Genomic DNA, 21076 nt, shown 5'->3' with positions numbered 1-21076 from the left:
TTTACATGCCCATTAATGTGGAGCTCGTACAGCAGAATAAGGAATAGACCAAACTGAAATGACTATAAAGAAAAGTCTTGCAAAATAATGTCTGAAAACAGGCAAAATATAGGCAATTGTGATGTCTAGAGGTTCAATTTGGTGGCAAGCTGGCAATATGTTTTAGTGATTGTCGCTACTTCAGCGACAAAAGGGTAATAGACCATGCAGATTGACTTATCTGGTCCCACTAGTAAAGGTTAACAATGTAGCCCATAGAGACTGAGACCTGACATGAGTTATAAAGGAAAGCAGGGTCTCCAGCTACCAAAGAAGGGGTTTAGAGAAGAAGGCTATTTCTGGACAGGGACTTAGAGAAGAGGCAGGTGATTCAGGTAGAAGCAAAGAATTACATAGGTTAAGGCATGTGGACAATAACAATTCTGGAGTAATAATATAATCTAATACCTGCTGAATCCAAAATCTAGTAATTGTAGAGTCTAATATAAGCTAAGACTCACTGTTCATTCAGGGCACCCAAGATGGAGGGGATAAGATGTGAGAAAGAGGGATGTGTGAGGAGGACATCGAACATGATACATGAGTACATGAGTACAGATACTTATGTATCTGTAGGAAATCTCCTCTTGGTGGAGCTCAGATCTGGAGTACATGGCAATTGCAAGTTTCTTAAAATGGTGAGTTTGTAAGACTTTTGATATGTGCAATTTTTTATCTCTGAGAGGGCTGAATAACTCTTCCTTCAGATGGAATCACTAGTGCCTTAGCTCTGAGAATATTAGGTAGAATATGTCAGGGGAAATTTTCACGGTAACCCACATAAAGACATCCAACATGAATTCTTGGAGCATCTTGCAGCCTCTAAAATAGCTTCCTGTCAGAGTAGAGGAAATTTCCTTCGCAAATATTTGTTTTTTGATTTTTAAAAATTTCTTAGGTCAAATTGATACAAATTATACACAATTTTTATTAAATATTTCAAGCTAGAAGATGCATATTTAGACCAATACATTTCTGCATTCTTCTACTGAATTCTATATCCTACTATATTCTATGCCCATGACTGAATAAGAAAGGGAAACAACTGAATAATATATGTGCCCTAAAAACTATATAGATAGATGGATAGATAGATAGATAGATGTCAAATTCATCTTACCTCAATGATTCTATTATCATAGCATGAAAATATTTGAGTTCTGATTTGATATCCTCATCCTTCAAACTACAACACTTTTCTCATCCCAAATACAAGCCTATTAGTCTCCTTTATCTGTTACTTCATTTTCAAAGTATCTATAACTTCTGCACTTTCTTTCTCCCCTTTCTTTCAATTCAGAGTCAAATGGTAAATTTTGGTTTTAAGAGTCACTTAAACCAAATCATACCAAAACATTAACTTTCCTTTACTTTACATTTCATTTTCACTTGTGTCTGTTTGCGTCAAGTACAAAAGAAACATTTTTACTCGATGCTTGCAATATTGTGATTTATAAGAAATATTCATTTGGACATTCAAATAACCAAAATATATTTTCCTGTATCTTTGGTCTCCTTTTATAATTCCTGGTTCATAGCTCCCAAAGCCCTTGGGATTTCGTAGGTGTTAAGATTGGGAAAGGTGTCATGTGTTATGTTAATTAGGTGACTTTTGTAAACTAAGAATGGGAGCTGGTGGCCAGCGGAGCTGACCATGTGATAAGAGGGTTGGAACTTTCAGTCTAACTCCCTGACTATATGGGAGGGGAGAGGGGCTGGAAGTAGAATAATTTTCCAATGGAATATGATTTTATCAGTCATGTCTATGATACGACGCCTCCAAAAACCCAACAGGGCAGGGTTTGGAGAGCATCTGGCTTGGTGAATACATGGAGATTTGGAGAGAATAGCCATCTCTGAGAATGATTATAGATGAAGCCCCACACTCTTTCTACATACTTTGCCCTATTTATCACTTCTGTCTGGCTCTACCCAAGTTACATAGTTTTATAATAAACCCGTATTCTAGCGGCTAAAGGGTTTCTCATAGTTCTTTGAGCAAATTAATAAAAGCTGCGGATGGGTTTATGGGAACCTCTGCTTTCATTGGCTAGAAGTATAGGTGAAAATCTGCCCTTGTGACTTGCATCTGAAGTGGAGGGGGGTTTGCTGGGGGCAATCTTGTAGAACTAAACCTCTAACCTGTGGAATCTGATGCTATCTCTGGGTAGATGGTGTCAGAATTGAGTTGACTAGTGTCAGAATTGAGTCAAATTTTCAGATACCAGCAGAGTGTTTAAGAATTGCTTATTGGTCTGGGAAAACCACCCATTGGAAATCTGGGCCCCAGGACACCTCAAAAGAATGCTTGTTGTGGTGGTTTGCATTCACATGTGACTCATAAAATTTCATGAAAATTAACGGTTTAAAAAATCACATGTTTTCTAAATTCTCTCTGGCTTCTTAAGAAAGCATGATCTTTCTTAGTGATACACTTTTATCTTTGTTCTATCATTATACAAAGATTACTTATTTCTGTTTATCTGTTTTCTTGAGGCGAGGAAATTGGACTGTGTGTGATATTTTTGAACACACAGTCCGAAAGAGGTCCTATGTTTTTTAAAATAAACAAAATTTGGTACAGCTGCTTTTGTGGTAGCTAAAGAGAGATCTAACAAATAAAATTTTATCTCAGAAAAACAGTCCTAAAATCAAATATAACCTTCTCAGACCTCCCTGATGCTTTTACTCTGTATTATAATAATTATATTTTCTTCCCACTCAATTTTGAACTTTTCCACAGCAAGCTATGCATCCATATTATTTTTCTTAAAATCTTTTGACTTTTAAAAGTCATGGTAGGTACCTAATAAATCTAATAGTATGGATTAATTGTGTGTTGGTGTGGAAGGTTGATCCACTTCCTATATGACTCTTCATAGCCCACCTAAGGTGAAACTGAGATATTCCTAGATGTTGTCCCCACTTTTTACAAATCTTGTTCCATAAACTACTGGTTTTACATCTTCATTACACCACAACTCACTCATTTCTCCTTTTATCAGGTCAATTCTACTTGATTCCCAAGGGCAGAAATAGCATATTTTATCAGGATTGATATTTCTCCAAATCTTTTTGCCTCAGACATGCACTTCTTGTTTTGGAACTCAAGATAACACAAAACAAAAATGACTTCTTACTTCTTTGTTTTTACTGTCTAGTAGTGGAATCCACTTGGCTAGCTTCTTAAAGAGGAACAGCTCCCTAAGTAACAAGGAATTGGGGGGGAGCAGAGGGACTGAGGATATATACCATTATATACTATATAAGTATATATAAGTATATATAGTATATATTACTATTGAATGGAAAAACCATTTATAACTTTAAAAATAAGAATATATATTGTTGAAAGTTTTATATATATAAAAGGTCTCTAAAAATCCATTAGTTATTATAGCCAAGTAAGTGACCAAGACTTTAGTGTTCAATTGCCAACTGAGACCTACCAGATTCATTGTAGAGTATGGTAATCAATAAAAGAAGGGGAAAAAAAGGCACAGCAGTCTAATGACTGTATCTGGGTTCCATGCCCTTCGTTCACTCATGATCTTCCTTTACACATCTTTCAGTGCCTTTAGATGGGTTATTTTCAGGGCAGGGAGCCCTCAGTTGTGGAACTTCCCTGACTATAGACCTCTCCTAGGAAAGATCAAGCTACCTTTCACCTCCAAGCCTCTGTAATGCAGACATCATGAAAAAGCACAGAAAAGCTACAGTCAACTTTGGAGATACTTGCAGTAAGTCAAACCAGTTTTTTGGTTAATAAAGCTCATTTCATTCTGAAAGATTCCAAAGACTCAGACAAACTGCATTGATTTAATAACAGTAAAATATTGGAAACTGAAATCATTCACCCTACCACATTATGAAGGAGGAAATTTAGGCCAAGGACACAGGGGTGGCCCCTACTGTTCTATAGTGCTCTGTAGTCTTTAATGTTCACACAGAATTTGCTTTTTAAGGCATTATCTGAAAGACGCACACATTCTAAATTGTGCAACACTCAATTTATCTACCTTGGAAGGATGAATGGTCGAGTGAGTCCTGCTGAGATCTAAGCCTCTCTGTCCAGGGATTCAAAAGGTTTGAACCAGCTGCTGAGCCTACTAAGTCAACTCTCCATCCTCCAACAGGATAGCTTCTCTGCAAAGGAGTTTAACTTCATCAGTCATTTCCCCTTCCACCCATATAATTTTCCAGAAACTAAACAGTAGAAAAAAGAAAGCAGGTGACCTCCTCAGAGTTTTTTATGCATCTGAGTACTATTAAAATTTGTGTGCTATTTGTGGAAACATGAGTGAGATTATGAAAAGCAGCTCAAGAATAATTTCATGCCATTAATTCAATTTATACATGAGGGACTGAGGCTCAGGATGTTCATCTCTAATGCCCGAATACAAGTCTTAAGCTTCTCCTTCAAAAATATATACAAATATGTCTACTGCATGTCAACTACCACCACAATAATGTAAGCCACAGGTGTCTCCAATGAATTAGATCTAAATAGATTGCATGACTCTTCTTTTTAAAACATCGTGGTGTTTTCTGTGCATTTAGAATAAAATTCAAAGCCTTTTAGATGGCCTCCTAAACCCTGTATATCCTGACCACAGTCTATTTTTGACACAATTTTCTATTGCTCTCTTCATACATTATATTTGAGGCAGCTTTGCTGTCTTCTATTTCTGAGACACAAAAGCTCACTCCCAGTGCAGAGCCTGGAAAACTACCTGGAAAACTCAGACCCCAATGTTAAATGATAGCTTTTTTTCTCAGTTGCTAGCTCAATTCTTTCCTTCTCAAAGGACCTTTACTTAGCATTGTTACCTAATGCCGTCACTTCTCCCTTGTTACATTTATCACACAACCATATCTGTTTTCCTAGTGCTATTTATACTATCTGGATTTATTTTGTTTACATGTTTAATATCAGTCTCACCCACTAAAAAGACATCCTCATGCAAAGAAGAGTTCTACCTCTCTTGTTCACTGCTATATCCCCAGCACACAGGACAATTCCTGGAACCTTCTAAGGTTAACAAATGATTGGAAAGAAAGGGAAAAAAAAGATGGAAGGAAGGATTAAGAGTCAGTCTTTGCTGTTAGTAAGATCTGCTGCATAAAAATTATAATGCATTAAGTAAGTTGTCATGATAAATTGTTTAGTGAATAGAAAAGGGGTAGAGACAAACTGCACTGGACACGTGCGTGCATATGTTTTTGTTTTTTAACACCTATAGGAAATATACCGAAAGAAAATATACATTGACATTTGACCTCAGTTTGCACTAATTATTTTCTGTTCCTGCATTGTCTTAATTTTCATGACAGTAAATACATATTACTTCTAATGTAAAAAGTGATTTCAAGTCTATATGCCTTCTGCTTTACCCAAGGTTCCACAAGCATAGAAACTCAATTCAACTGGACCAGGCAAATCAAAGCATATATTGGATTATGCAATTCTTTTGCCCAAAGGTCAAGGGTGCCACAGGGCTTTCACCTATATGGTGAAATTTTATTTTGTATTTCAACAAAACTTCCTCCAAGAGATGGAGAATATGACTGATAAAAGCTTTCAGATTCACATTTTCTACTTGAAATTTAAAATTTGGATTAAATTTAAAACAGAGATAGAAGAGGAAATCTCTTTTCTACTAGCTTTCACAAAAACACAAATCTATGAAAATGGTTCTCATGGGGCATGCCTGGATATACATCTCTGAACAAACTGTACTTTTGCAAGGATCACATGCCCATCCCTAGTTGAAAGGTGAGAGTTACAGTAGGTTACGAGAATGTAGATAAAGACTAGTCATCAAATCTTTTATACCACTAATTCAAAATGCCCCTGCAACTTAAAAAAAAATTTAATGTTTTTAATTTATTTTTGAGAGACAGAGATAGCACAGCAGGGGAGGGTCAGAGCAAGAGGGAGACACAGAATCTGAAGCAGGCTCCAGGTTCTAAGCTGTCAGCACAGAGCCTGATGTGGGGCTAGAACCCATGAACCGTGAGATCATGACCTGAGCCAAAACTGGATGCTCAACCAACTGAGCCACCCAGGCGCCCCCCCTTGCAACTTAAAAAAATATTTATTGACTGATTTTGAGAGAGAGAGAGAAAGAGAGAGAGAGCATGAGAGATAGTTGGAGGGAGGGAGAGAGAAAATCCAAAGCGGGCTCTGCACTGACACTGTGAACCTGGAGCCTGATGTAGAGCTTTAACTTACAGCTGTGAGATCATGACCTGAGCTGGAATCAAGAGTCTATTGCTTGACCAACTGAGCCACCCAGGTGCTCCACCCCTGCAACTTTTAAGTCACCTTTTATGAAGAGATTCCATGAGGTTGTTTTTGTTTCTAGGTATGGACCTGAAGCTGAGTCATAAAGCAGTCATGTATAGACTAAGAGGGGAGGTAAAAATTGAAATTAAAATAATCAGTTCTAACTCTTTTTAATATAATTTGGAGAGGCCTCCTGAAATCCCTAAAGGTTCTCCATGGATTCCCAGATGAGATTTTATAGGGTCAATAAGCAGCATCCTCCTTTCACTCTTTTAGATCCAGCTTAGACACAGGCATAAATTCAGAGAAATGAAGATCAACATAGTATTTGATAAGACTGGAAGCCTAATGAACTGGAAGATCTGGATGATATATGAAGTTATATGGGCTTGATAATTCTCCTTGAACTTAGATATTCCCACTCACCCCTTCTTAGATTGCAGTGAACAACTTATCTCCCACGATGCCCATACCAGAGCCTGCTCCACCAAGATTCCTCACGGGAGAGAGCAAATAAGAATGTGTGTTCTCTGCATCAGACCTAAAAAGAAAACTGAGAATGGGCTGAGATTTGCATGACTGATCCCTACTCCTGAAGCTGAAGCTACCAATCAGAAAAGTCCCTTCAAGTTTGAGATGTGTAGGGCAGAAAGGAAATCAGAAAATATACCTTAATGACAGTGTCCGCAAATAGAAATAGAGCCTGGATTTAAAGGCATTTGCTTTTTTAATACCCTAGGTTTTAATTTCTAGATTAGATTCCCCTATTATCAGTCTATTTCTGATTTTTTTCCCTTATACCTTATACAATTTTGGTTCATACCTTCCATTATACATAGTGGTCCTTCCGGAGCATCCACTGAATTTTGAATCAAAAACTAAAATTGAATCTGTTTGAAATGTTCAAAGCCATCTCCATTGGCATCCTTGTAGCTCCACATAATAAATTGAATACAAGAGCAATAGCCTTATTAAACTGATGAAATCATTGCTTTCTTCTGTATATAGTGGTCACATAAAAAGCTGATATTTTCAACAGATATAATATTAGTAATTCAGTGCTTTATCAAATTAACAAAGCTACTTTCAACCTTAAGACCCTTATTGGAAAATGTTTATTGAGAAATAGCTATGCATATAAGTATTTTCGAAACATGGTGGCAAAGTGTTCTATACTGCTAGTCAAATTAATATCACTAACTTGACTTCACTGTCTGCCTTTCTTGCATAGAAGGGGTAAGAAACATTAATGCAAAAACAATGGATCAAATGCTTCCTTACTTGTTTTATTTACCTGTCTCACTCCAGGATAGAAATATTCTCAGAATATCCTGCCTTGACGACTGATTCCCAAGTACTGGTTCACAGTCTTGCTATATCGAGCCCCTTAGAGTTTTCAAAATACAGGCATTTGAATCCAAGGTCAGATATTTGGAATCAGAAAGGAAGACTGGTCTAACTTTCGCAAATGTTTCAGATGATTTGGATGGGCAGACAGATTGGAAACCATTACAATAAAATTGCACTCTAGATAAGGCATTGTTCTGGGCTGCTATTGGTTCTATTTGTTTGTTCCTTTTTACCTCTTTTTCTTCCTTTGATATGAATTATATCCTGTCATAGTCATAGAATGCCTGTGCAAGAAAGGCTTTTTGAGATGCTTTAGTGTAATCTCATTACTTAGAGGGAAACTGATGTTCAGAAAAATAGATTCAGTTGGAGTGTATTCAGTTTACCACATGCCCTCTCTGCCTCCCTCTTTATTGAACCTGTCTTGGAAATATTCTGGTGAACTCAGTTTCAGGATATAAATGACTGATAGGGACCCCAGGTGACTCAGTCAGTTAAGCATCTAACTTTGGCTCAGGTCATGATCTCATAGTTTGGGATTTCAAGTCCTACATTGGGATCTATGCTAACAGGTTGAGCCTGGAATCTGCTTCAGGTTCTGTGTCCCCTTCTCTCTCTCAGGTTCATGAGTTCCAACCCTGTGTCAAGATATCTGTGGTCAGCATAGAGCCTGCTTCGGATTTTCTGTCTCCCTCTCACTCTGCCCCTATGTTGCTTGCATGTGTGTACTCTTTCTCAAAAGTAAATAAACAGTAAAAAAGAAAAATATATAAATAGTTGACAAAATATAAATTTATGTGAACAGTACTATTTATTATTTTGGCAAAATCAATGATAGTTAGCTAAAGAAAAGACCACAAATGTGTTTGTTTAAAGATGAGGAGCGCCTGGGTGGCTCAGTCAGTTAAGTGTCCAACTTCAGCCCAGGTCATGATCTCGCAGTTCATGGGTTCAAGCCCCACATTGGGCTCTGTGCTGACAACTCAGAGCCTGAAACCTGCTTTGGATTCTGTGTCTCTCTCTCTCTGCTCCTCCCCAATTCCTGCTCTGTCACTCTCTCTCAAAATTAAACATTAAAAAGAAGTATAAAGAAAAAGATGGAGAGGAAAAGAATAATGTAGAAAGGAGGGAAGAATACTGTGAAATAACTCTTAAAACTCAAATTCCATATAGGTTTCAACCTTCTTTTCATCAGACTGCCTCTATTTGCAGGATTTCAAGAGCTGACCAAAATAGTATCAGATAGAATTTTTAAAACAATACCTCCAAATATTTTGTCCATTCATATTATTTTTTAATTAAAATTAATATTTTTATTTTATTTTTGAGAGAAAGAGGCAGAATGAGAATAAGGGATGGGCAGAGAGGGAGACACAGAATCCAAAGGAGGCTCTAGGCTCTGAGCTATTGACACAGAGCCCAGTGCATGGCTAGAACCCATGTACTGTGAAATCATGACCTGAGCTGAAATCAAGAATCAGTCGCTCAACCAACTGAGCCACCAAAATGCCCTGATTCATACATTCTGTTTAAAAAATGACATCTCAGTCTTCATACCTTTTTGTATCCTTATTTTTTTCTTGCAAAAGTAAATCAACTGCAACTTTTCAGTGTTCTACCATATAATTTTAAATAGCTGTGTCATACACCATTACTTAAAATATACCATAATAAAGGTATTTGATCCTTTACTAATGGGTATTTATTTTTCAACAGTTTGCTAGTGCAAACAATGTTTAGGTAGACATTTTAGAAATCCATTCACATAACCATGAAGATATTCTTAGAATATATCTCTAAAAGTGGGAATTAATTGAGACATGAATATAAAAAGGATTAAATAATGGTCATTTAAAAGTTCTAAATGACTGTTTCTTAGAGAAAAATGAATTTCCAAAAATTTGGTTATTTGGAAGGGAAGATAAAGTGTGTGTGTTGACAATTCCATTTGGAATGAAAATAAACATGTCAACGTTTACAAATGGCTAACATTTTAAAAGTAAAGAATGAATGGCAGTAGATTATACATTAAACATCACAAATTTTATCTATCCATGTATCATCTTTCTAATGTTCTAATTATCTATTTCTCAAACCAATACTTTTAAAATGGAGTCTGCAGATAAGTGGCAATTTTCAGAAAATAAACTCTCGTTTTAGAAAGGAACCCATATAAATGCAGACAGACTTTCTTCATGGGAGAGTAAATACCACAGGAAATGGATCTTTTTAAATGGCTCCTTTAAAAATATTAGTAATGAAATCTTCTGTTTAAATTTAGGAACAACCACAACAAAAACAACAAAACAGAAAACCAAACTAAAGTAATAATAAGGACAAATGTCAGCAAGAAAAATAAAATACTTACATGAGATATCTTATTAGAAGGAATAAGTGAATTATCCTTTATCTCAAAGGAATTTGGAAAGTAGACTGGTTTTACTGGGAGAGAAGGTGTGATTCCATATAATGATCCAAGTAATTTAGTGCAAATGTTTTCTCCAAAGCTTATGCCTGTTGAAAATGAGTGAGGAAAAGTAAAGATAATTGGGTAAGCACTTGGGGAGATTTGTAATTTCCCCAGAGGTCTGATAATACAGCTGAGACATTCTGCCACAATCAAAGCCTCAGTGTTGTACCTTTGGACTTTGAAAAACCTGGACTTTGAAATTAGATGACACTGAGATATAAGGGGTATGGTAGAGTTAAAAGGAAATTGGGCTGGGAATAAGGAGGTTTGGTTTCAGACTTGACTCTGCTGCTCTATTAGCTGTGTGACCTTGGAAAAGTCAATTAATTTTTCAGTGCGCTGAGTTTTATTTCAATGGAGACGGTTGATGAACATTTATTTTGTAATTTAAAAGTGCAGCTTAGTGCTCAGAATACAGTTTGGCACACTGTTGGTGCTTAATATACCCTTTTCCTGAATCAAAGTGCTTTTGGTAAATGTTGTCATTTCATAATATGTAAGGAAGTTTGTTTTATCTTTTATGTATTCTTGAGTTCCTTCCATTTCCCTTTTAATGCTATATTTGCTTAATAATTTATCAGTTTTGCCGGGTGAAATGCAGAACTGACCATGTAAAAATAAAAAGTACCTTTAGAGTGAGCCTGTCGGGTCTAGGAGCCTCACATATGGATCTTTATTCAGACCAAAACCCAGACACGTACAAGAGTTGGGTTGGTGTAGAATATTAAGGAAGGAACTGGGAATGGAAGAATCTATACAGAGTTTGTTTGAATGCTAATAAATCATGAAATCACTGCTTCCTGGCTACTGGGATTTGCTGCATAAGAAGCCTGCAGTTCTACAAAGAATGAGGCTCCCTACAGAACTCCTTATTCTGGCTCCAACTGATACACTCTAGGGGGAAAAAGGCTGAGTAGGTGTTGGGGAAAAGAAACAGATTTCAGGAACAGAAGCGATTTCTCGTTCCAGAATCTTACATATGTATAATTGTCATTTTAATATTAATCAAGCCTTGGTGGCAGAATTGATTGCTGTGTGAACAGGACTCCTATCCACACAGCTGGTTGTTGAGTTAATTTACTTCTTTTAAGGGTCCCCTTGCAGTCATTTGATATTGTTTTCTGTGTGCAGCTTCCCTACTGTGTCTTGAGCTAAGTCAATCTACCTCTCTGAATTTAATGTACTCTGACATGGGCATGTTCAGAACGGGAGATGCTGCACTCAGACACAGGAAGTAAGATCCACATGAGATAGTGCCTTCATTGCTTTCCCCCTGCCTGGAAGCTGTGGGAAAACCTCCCCAGAAAGAACTGATGAAGAGCGAAAGCACACAGGCCACCTGGGCTGAATGTAAGGAGAAGCTGTATTCCTCAGAAACAATTCTTCCTGAGCAAACATCTCTCGCTCTGCCTCCTCCCCACAAATTCTCACTTTAGAGTAAAACTAATTTAACAAGATATCCCCATTTCCTCTGAACAGTGGTGAAAATATTCCTACAGGACTTTATTAAGACAGACCCCAAAGTACTCATCAGGCCAGTGAAAGGAAAAAATCCTGCTGTGGCCTTTCTACCCACAACACTACTGCAATTAAAGAAGAAGCCAATATCAAAGCAGACAGGTAACTTTATAAGCACACCAGGCATCTGCCCATGCCCAAGGCCACATTTTTAGAGGAAAGAGCCATTATTTTTCCAATGGTACAGGAACGGAGCTGCAGGACATACAGGTTAAATTGAAAAGGACTTATAAGTACCTTAGGAGGTTAACAGTATCACCTGAAGCCAGGTTCCTATCAGTTATGGATTCAATATTTTGTTGGAATTTGATGAGGTCCAGGGGGATGTTTGCAAAGGGAAAGTGAGATTGGTCCTCTAACTTGGCAATTGTTTGGCATCCCATGCAGAGCTCATAAGAAGTTCTTTATTTTCCATGTGAATCTGGCATTCCTAACACACTGTGCTCCATGCCAATGAGATCCCCGATGTTAATCATAGCATTTTCATTTCAGTAATGGGTTGAGTGGAAAGCTGGCTGTGGAGAGATGATGTAGGGGCTTCGTTATTATTAGGGAAAACAAAATATCAACCTGATTTCCACTTTTCCCTTCAAAAGTGAAATGTTGGCAAAAGTTTTAGATCCGAACATAAGCCAAGTCTAGTAAATTAGTGTGCTGCACTAATTATGGTCTGAAAAGGTAATTATTTCCACGCTTGCTCTTAGGATCTCTCATGACCCTTCCCCGTTCATCAGTCTCCTTTACAATATTCTTGATGGGAAATCTTAATCCTCATTTTTGTATTTCATCTGTTAACCCTCAACAGGGTTTAGGGATTTAAACTCTTGTCCTTCAACTAGGTTAGTTTCTTACAAAGGAAAACAAAAGCAGAAGGAAAGATCACCTAACAGTTCCCTCTGATCCTGGGAAGAGTGATGACAAAAATTTTCTCTGTTGCTCAGGGTTCAATTTCACACTTTATACAAGACTATCTTAGTGCTTTGGGGTTCAATAGATCAATTTAGACGGTGTATTTTTCTGTCTTTGTTTGCATTGTTCTTTTATCCAGCTGCAAGACTGTTTTTCTTTTAACAAAATGTCAAATGGTGGCGAATTTACTCAATTAGCTTTGCAAATGTGTGTTTGACTTCCTATGGCATTTTTCTCCTCCTTTCTTTGTTGTGTATTTCTTACATTTCAAAGGGGAACATCAAATAAATTCTTTTGAAAGAATTAGCATTTTAATTCTTAGGTTGTAGTCTGCAATTGTGTTTCTGATGGTGCTTTTAATTAAAGGACAAATAGAGATGCATTTTTCCCCCATTTGACTCTGTTATTTTGGAGGTGAGGAAAATTCTTAAATTCCAGGGGCATTGAAGTAATATTTTGACATAAGATAACTTTATTGCGTAGAGTAGCTCAATCATCGTTTTGTGTGTGGCCTACAATTTACAAAACAACTCTTTTCCGATTTTGTTTGCATAAGCCTTTATAATTTTAGGTATAGGATCTGAAAATATGAAAAAAGAAAAAATAGATTAAGTATCACAGGGATTGGAAAGTATATTTGTTCTCTAATAAGATAAAATCAACAAATAAATTTTTTAAGTGCTTAGTAATGATTCTGGGTTCTTATTTAAAAGGAGGGGGAAAGTGCTGGAATAAAGATAAAATAGTCAAATGTTTGATAAAACACACCCCCTCATCACTCTTTTTTTCTCATTGAGTCCTTTGATATTTGAGTAAGTTTTGCCAGTCACAAACAATAGTTTATTATCCTCATGAATACTTTAGCTTCTCTCTTAGTTCTTATATTTCATGCAGGTAAAAAACATTCATCTTTGTCCCTTTTTCTATTTTCCCAAGTAGGAGAGAGGTGGGTACATCATATGAAATACAATTGAAGGTCTTCAAAGGGCCACTTGACTGCTGAAGCTAAGCCGCCTCTTATCTGTATCAGGATTCAGTTCCTTTGAAGTTAATTCAGAGATTATATTTCATGCCTTTAAAAAATTCTTTAAATAAGAATGTGTATTATACCTTTTCCTAAAATCCTCTGGAACATTAGGTTGAAATGAAGCAGAGTGTTCAACTCATTCCCATTCCAGTCATGGGGTAGGGGAAGAATTGCAGCTTTTGAGGTTCCTTTTTCTATTAGTTATCAACAGGATAGTGGAACCATCAAAAAAACAATGCTTTTGTCTCTTTCCTTTCTTTTTTCTCCCTGTTAGCCTTCAGTTTTGCTCCCCTCAGCTGGAAAATATATATATATACTTTTCATCACTGCACTGCATGCAAAGTTATAAAATACACCTGATGGGCTTTACTTTCAGTGTGTAGCTAATTGACTACAATCTCCAGGTGTTATAAATAAAGTGTCTGTGAAGCACTTATAATAAAGATGGCTTCCCCAGCTTCAGAAGGAAAGTGCTGGTCACAAATGAGGAAAGAGACTTGCTGCTGAAAGTAAATTTACTCAAGGTTAGTAGCGCATTTGGCAACTTTGGTTTAGAAGCACATTGATTTTCTTGTATAAAGCATGGTGCTCCCTGAAGTAGGGGGATTGGTGTGCAGAGCAAAAGTATTTGATGATCTAATGCGTTGAGCATGCTGGTGTGAGCAAGTTTTGTTTGACCTTAGCCGGGTTGGGGGGAAGGCTGGATATGCCCACAGAAATTGGAAGAGTAGAGCTTGTGTGTTTCTCTCAAGAGAGCCAATAACCTGTTAAGAAATGTGTGTAAAACTATTGTTATCTGAGTAATAGCTCTGCTGTGTAAGAGCAGACAAGATTGAAATCCAGAGGAATCGGTTCAAGTTTTGAGGTAAGGTCTTTAATTTAGTGGTAGAATCATGTATTCTGTGAAATTACCTATTCTTAAAAGTAGTTTAAAAACAAAATTGTCAACATAGGGCAAATAAATACTTAGAATTCTTTATACTTAATTCAAATATGTTCCTATTTTCAACTAAATACAAGATTGGGGGAATGATGAGGCCATAATTTTTCATTGCTTCGGGCTTCTTCATTCTCCTGTGCAAGATGTTATTAATCTGTGAGGTAGATATAATTCTAAAAGTTTGCCTCTCAAAATAATTTCAACTTAAGTTCATTGTGTTAAATAAAATAATGGCCTAAGAATGACTAGATATCAACTTTTTTCTTGAAAGATTAATTAAAGATTATTAACTGTCAAAAGTCATACCCAATAGTATATTAATTTATCAGCTCAAGGTTTTGGTGCTAATTTCTTATTTTATCTATAAGAATTATAAGATGTAATAATTGTTTGCTGGTTTTTAAACTACTTAGTGACTCCCTGGAGCACCTGGGTGGCTCAGTTGGTTAAACATCTGACTCTTGATTTCGGCTCAGGTCACAGTCCCAGGGTTGTGGGATTGAGGCCCATATGGGACTCTGCATTAGGTGTGGAACCTGTTTGAGATTTCTCTTTACTCCATCTCTTTCTGTCGTTCCCCCATTTGCATGCAATCACTCTATCAAAATAAATAAATGAATTAATTAATCTTGAAAAAACCCAAGTGACTCCTATAATTAAACTTAGTAATCTCCTGAAATAGAAAAAAAAAAATTTAATTTTAGTTTATGTCTTTTTAAATACTTATGGTAAAGGATTATTGACTTACAAATCTCGTTTCCTTTTTCTTTTTTTTTTTTTAATTAAGTGCTGTATGCAAACTGAGAATTTCTGCCAGCAATTAAAGGGCAATATTGACCGTTTGAACAAATACTGGCATTGTCAAGTCTTATCATGCTATGTGTTTACTTCAGTACATACTAGGTCTCATTTTGAAAATCCACTTCCTTGGGGCACCTGGGTGGCTCAGTCGGTTAAGTGTCCAACTTCTGCTCAGGTCATGATCTCACAGTTTGTAGGTTTGAGCCCTGCATTGGGTTCTGTGCTGACAGCTCAGAGCCTAGAGCCCATTTCAGATTCTGTTTCTCCCTCTCTCTCTGCCCCTTCCTTGTTCTCACTGTGTCTCTCTCTCAAAAATAAATATACATTAAAAAAATAAAGAGGAAAGAATTCACTTACTCAATATGTTAATGAAAAGGTAAGCAGAAAAATATTTGGAAATTTATTCAAATATATTTATTAAGGTCTTAATATATTCTAGGTTCTCTTCTAGGTACTGAGAATGTATCAGATAGAAAACAGATAAATATTACTGTTGTTCCTGAGTATACATTATGGAGATGTGGATATAATGATAAACTAGGATCATGAAATGGAAAAAAAATAATAGCAGATTGGCGATGTCAGGCCATGGGGAGAAGTTGGAGGTAAAGTAAAAAGTCTAAGGTGAGAGTGGGCCTCATTGAAAAAGTGTGATCCAAGCAAAGAACAGGAAGGGTGTTGGCAAGGATGTGAAGATGGAAACTTGTACACTGTTGGTGGGAATGAAAATTGGTATAATCATTGTGAAAACAGTACGGAGGCTCCTCAAATAAATAGAACTATCATATAATCAGGCAATTCCACTTCTTGGCATTTATCTATAGATAAACAAAACAAAAATACTAGGAAAGTTACAATGGCCAAGATGTGGAAACAACCTAAGTGACCATTGATGAGTGAATAATGGATAAAGAAATTGTGCTCCATCTACCTAATCTATATAATAAAGCATAAGAAATATCTTATGATCTGTTTTACACATGGAATCTTTAACAACATCAAAAACCTTATAGCTAAAAAGAACAGATTGGTAGTTGCCAGAGGCAGGAGAATATAGAAATGGGTGAACTATCTCTCTGTGTGTTTGTTTGTTTAAATACATTGAATACTTTATAATAATTTTAAGAAACATATTTTAGGAGACGCAGAACCCTAAGCGGCTTATGTTGAGGCACAGAAGGCAGGGGATGAGGTGGGAGGAAGGCTGTTTGATGGTGCAAGGGTTTGCAGTTAGCCTTTCTTGTCCCTTAGAGTTGTTGGACAGTCATTCTTTCACCAAGAAACAATTGAGGTTTATCATGTTTAAATGGAGTTAATTTAGTGGTGACCTCCCAGGACCGTGTTGACAGAAGTGAGAGAGGCAGTTACTTCATGGGCTTTAGAGCTGGAAGGGAGATTGGAAGTCACTTGGTCTAACTCTTTGAAATGACACAAAGGAGACCGGTAAGGGTTAAGTGATTTGCCCGATAAGTTAGTGACAGAATATGGCTTAGGTCTGACTCTCTGCACTTCCGCTTGCCACTTTCCCTTCCCATGCCAGTTCTTGTCATTATAAGCTCCTGTTGTCACATGGATCATAAATAGTTCAGCATTAGGTCAACTGCACAGAAGCTTTGAAAAAAACTTAGGCGAAGTGTAGAGGTCCTGTGATCTATGAGAGCAGGTATGCTGGAGCCCTCGTTTTAATAAACACAGTTGAAAGTACTAGAATTTAGAATATGTTGGTTTCCCACTATTAGACTTCCTAATCTGGTTTAGATGGCTAAGAATTCTAAAACTTGATTTCTTTTAAATAGTGTGTCTATAAAAATAATTTGGGAGTATATAATGCCTGGGAAATGGAAAGAAAAGGAAAGAAAAAAGCCACCTACAATCTTGTAATGAAAAGATAACTCTTAGTTATCCAGGTAATATCCTAGATATCCAGAATATCATGGAATATTCTGATTTTCACTGTATCTCCCTCTTAGTATAGTTCTGTAAATTGATGGATGGATGGATAGACAAGCTAAAACCTACTGTATAGGGGACTGTATGGTAGGTTTTAGCTTATCGTGGGTCAGGGATAATGCACGCAAAATATCTGCCCCACATTCACTCGGAGCACGGTAAGTGGAAGTGTGACAGTACTTGTTACAGCGGCATATTCACAATGACAAACAGAAGAGGAGACAAGTATAACTAGCAACTTAGCCTGGATGATTCTTTGCTCTTCTAGGACAAGCAGAGCCTGTTTGTCAACCTGAAGAGGATGGTAAATGAAGGCAGGATTGCTTGGGTGCAGATGTTTTTCATGGCCACCAAAAGCAAACAAGCAAGCAAGTAATACATAGGAATGAGGCAGCAAGCCAAGTAAATAATCTGGGAGAAAAGCATTCTGAGAGAGAAACAGCTGGAGTAAAGCCCCTAAAGAGTGTGTGCCTGGCATGTCCAAGGAAAACCAAAAGAGGCGAGTGTGTCCAAGCAGCATGAACAAGTAGCATCACCACACATGAGGATGTGCATGTGATTGGGCCAGTGTACAGACACCCTTGGAGACTAATCTGAGAGAAATTGTCGCTGGTATGATCAGACTAAAGAGTGAAATGATTGAAGTTTAAAAAGCGATACATGGCAAATAGGTCAGTGAAGGGAGAAATAGTTGGCGGATGGAGGCTGTGGAGTTACTATACCCAAAAATACAGTGATTCAGAACAAGGCAGACCTCACAGTAGAGCTGAGTTGGTTGTAAGATGTAAGCGAGAAAAGCAAGGAAGGATGACTTGAGCTTTGGAAAGGCTGACCTTTATATCTGCTGAGATAATGAAACCTGTTAACATAATAGGTTTTGGTGTAAGATCAGAAGTTCGCCTTTGGAATGGATATGTTAGTGTCTGTGGGCAGGCCATGTTGAGATTTCAAAGAGTTCTAAGCTGGAGCTGTGAATCTCGGAGTTGGCATATTGATGTTTTCAAAATGGAGAAAATGGATGAGCTCACCAAGAAAGTGAGTGTAGTTAGACAGTTGCAAAGACAGTCTCAAGTTAAGCGATAAGAGATTAAGAGAAACAGGAAAAGAATGTAAAGTGAGAGGGGACAGATGTAAATGTAGGTGCATGGTGATGGTGGTCTGGGAAGTCCTCTTTACATCACTGTAAGCTGATGTGTGAAACAACCAGCAAGGTCACCAGTGGAAAGTGAGGCCAGAGGAGGAGATAATAGTGGTTTAAGAAAGAAAGGTAGAAAATAGTTGTAACTAGAGAGTGTGAATGGGCTGAGAAGTTTTCTCATAATTGCCTTGCAGCAAGAAGGACTGATTCTGAAATTCCTTGACACAAAGTTAAAGTGAAACCGACTAGTGATAATGTGAGCTTTTCTTCAGGCACTTGCAGCTAGCTTGATGGGTGCAGATGTAGAGTAGGTGGAATGTTGAAGTTTATCAGGAAGTGATCTTGTCAAACTTTGTATCAAATTGGAGAAGGACAAGGAACAGAAGGGTGTTTGCAAAGGAGATATGAGGCATGACTGTGGCTTCTTAACTGGGGAGATGGCAATGGAGGAGATGTAGTGGATGAGGGCTTATGAAAAGTTCATAGAATGAGAGGAGTAGGACCTCCTCCCCACCCCAACCAAGGAAGCAAGAACCAAAGAATTTTGACTACAGCTAAGATCAAATTTACATAGAACATATTGAGCCAACATTTTGTGGCTGCTTACATTGTGTGCTGTGTGGTTTCTAGCATATTTTCACTTGATCCTCACAAATTTTTGTGCAGAAGCACTTCGTGCTGTTCCTCATATAAGACTGTGAAGCAATATAGATTCAAACTTATCCAAAATAGCTACAATATTCAAAAGCTTCAGTTCAATTTCAGTTCTTCATCTTTAAGTTTGTGTTACCCTCAAACAGATTTATATAATCAAGTCTAACAGAGTGTCTCTTTACATAAAAATTTGGTATGCCCTCTGATTTCTTCTGGCTTTTAATATTAATTTAAACTTGAACGATTACTGGGGCCCCTAGGTGGCTCAATGGGTTAAGCATCCAACTTCATCTCAAATCATGATCACACAATTCATGAGTTCCAGTCCCACGTCCGTCTCTGTGCTGACAGCTCAGAGCCTGAGCCTGCTTCAGATTCTGTGCCTCTGTCTCTGCCCCTCTCCAGCTCTGTTCTGTTTCTCTCCTTCTGTCTGTCTCTCAAATATACATAAATGTTAAACAATTTTTAAAAATAAATGTGAGAGATTACTATTTATGTTGTTTTATCCTAGACAAAGTTTGATTTGGGGGGGTTTTGTTGTTGCTATTGTTGATTTCATACCTGACGAATTTATGTTGCTGTTGTTGATTTCATACCTGGAGTATTTTTCATACCTTCACATTGGAGGATAAAGTTAATTAGGAAATTAATGTTGATATGTTTAAGAAATACTATTTACACTGAGGCTGATTGTAGATCTTCTGTAACATTATTTCATGTTACATAATATATATATATAATATAAAAATAGATCATGGAATGACAGTAATGTCTTTCCACTGGAAACTTACAAAATCCATTTGAAAATGGATCATTTTAAGGCATTTGGAGATAATGCAAAACTTGTGGAACTTTAGATGATGTTGTGAATTTTTGTTAATCTCATTGGATATGAAAATACATTTTGGCTTTTTACATGAACTGCAGCAAGAAGCAAACAAAAGGGGTGTGTGTGTGTGTGTGTTGAGGTTGGGATGGGAGTGGTGAGTGTGGATATATGAAGTAGAAGAGCAGAAAATTAGTAATGGTTGAAATAAGGTGATCTGCTCATAGATATTCTAATTAATGAATTAATATTATATTAATATAAATTAATTATATTTTCATAGTAATGTATAAAATGGTCCTTCTGGGGGAGGTCCTAATTTTAAAGACGGCTTGCCCCAAGAACTGATGCAAGGATGCTGATTGTGGTCAGCAAATTGTTGCGGCAGAACTCAATGCTTAGACAACTTAAACTGACCCATGAAAGGATACTCATTTGCTATAAATACAACAATTTCGATGGCCACACTTTCCTGAATACAATCTGTTTGTTTTTCTGTTTTGTTTTATGCTCTTTGAAATATCTGAAGGACATATCTGAGAGTCCTCAGTCTGTGATTTTTCTATCACTTTAGTGGTAAGACCTTAAAATGTATAAACTTTTGGGGAAGTGGGAGATATGTATCTCAAGATGGAGGCCGTCATTTGTACTGTGATTGATTCTTTTTATTTGTTTTTAAGTAACAGTTATCATTTTTGGCACTTCTTTAATTTGATGGTGGATTAATATTGTTTGAACTGATGATAATAGCCATCTATCTAATTTGGTCCTCTAAGAGGCTTTCTCATCTGCCATTGGCTAGGGTTAATATTTGACATACATAGTCCTATTCAGGTTGTTAAGTTAAACATGATTTTCTATCAAAAATATGTGTGTATGTATATATATAGTCATATGATTTCAAAAACCTAGAGGAAAACATACATAAATAAACCTAGGTCAGTGCTCCATTTGTTCACAGTTTGAATTCCACAAGCTTAATAGGCACTCATCAGACTTAAAAGGCTGAGAAAGAAGCTTATTGATTTGGAAATTAAACATCTGCCAATAACTTCAGTGTACTTTATGTAACACAATGATGAAAATATGTTTTGGTCATTTAACTTGAAATTGCCCATCAAGTTCATTGTGTCTCCTGTGTAAATTTTAGCCTACTAAAAAAAAA

At 36.9% G+C, this 21076-nt stretch overlaps 1 pseudogene; it reads left to right on the top strand.

Annotated features, from left to right (window-relative positions):
- Positions 1-17953: 17953 nt before the first annotated feature.
- Positions 17954-21076, top strand: part of LOC115293499 — a 55230-nt pseudogene continuing 52107 nt past the window's right edge.

The sequence above is a fragment of the Suricata suricatta genome, chromosome 6 (genome assembly GCF_006229205.1).
Source record: "Suricata suricatta isolate VVHF042 chromosome 6, meerkat_22Aug2017_6uvM2_HiC, whole genome shotgun sequence".
In the NCBI taxonomy this organism is placed as follows: domain Eukaryota; kingdom Metazoa; phylum Chordata; class Mammalia; order Carnivora; family Herpestidae; genus Suricata; species Suricata suricatta.
The sequence above is the reverse complement of the archived record's forward strand: the minus strand, read 5'-3'. Positions and strand labels throughout refer to the sequence as shown.